General features: G+C 43.3%; 1 protein-coding gene across 1 annotated transcript in view; it reads right to left on the reverse strand.

Moving 5' to 3' along the window:
- MCMBP (minichromosome maintenance complex binding protein) overlaps positions 1-816 on the reverse strand; it is a 31,147-nt gene that overhangs the window by 2,967 nt on the left and 27,364 nt on the right. The window lies entirely within an intron of this gene.

An 816-nucleotide genomic window follows, 5' to 3' on the forward strand; every position in this document is an offset into this window, starting at 1 on the left:
GTCCTCATAGAGCAGTTGTAATCTGCATGGCTGAGTGTTGAAGGGTTGCTCCAACATGGATACAGGACTTAGATTGGGAGACATATTGCTAAGAGGCATCTAGGGAAATTAAATTTCTATCTATTCATTGAGTGACCACTGAGTTAAGAGGGCAGACTTCAGTGCCCACATACAACCAAACTATAGGATTCAGAAAGTCATAGAACAACAAACCCTAGAGAGGGAGGGAATCTGTCAGCAGAGTTGTCACATTATATTATTTAAAAGTAGAGGCTCAGTGCACCAATTTGTGCATGGGTGGGGTCAGGCTGGCTGGGGGGAGGGGCCGCAGGAGGTGGGCTGGCAGGCCACAGTGTCATAGCAACCGGTCATTCTGGTCACTTGACTTTTATACATACAGATATCTGGTTTTCAACACAAAAATTAGGAGACATACAAAGAAATATGAATGTACAACCTCATTCATTGGACAAAAAGTATACAGAAATTGTCCTTGAAGAAACTCAAATATTGGACTTACTAGGCAAAAACTTGAAACCAGCCATTTTAAATATATTCAAAGAACTACAGGAAACCACATATAAGTAACTAAGAGAAAATAGGAGAATGTCTTGCTAAATAGAAAGTATCAATAGAAATTACTTTGAAAACAGAGCCAGCCTAGCCAGTTTGGCTCAGTGGATAGAGCACTGACAACCTGTGGACCAAAGGGTCCCGGGTCCAATTCTAGTCAAGGGCACATACTTTGGTTGCAGGCTCCTCCCCTGCCTGGGCCCTGGTCAGGGTGCCCGCAGGAGGCAACTAATTGATGTGTTT

This window comes from Myotis davidii, unplaced genomic scaffold (assembly GCF_000327345.1).
Source record: "Myotis davidii unplaced genomic scaffold, ASM32734v1 scaffold72, whole genome shotgun sequence".
Classification (NCBI taxonomy): domain Eukaryota; kingdom Metazoa; phylum Chordata; class Mammalia; order Chiroptera; family Vespertilionidae; genus Myotis; species Myotis davidii.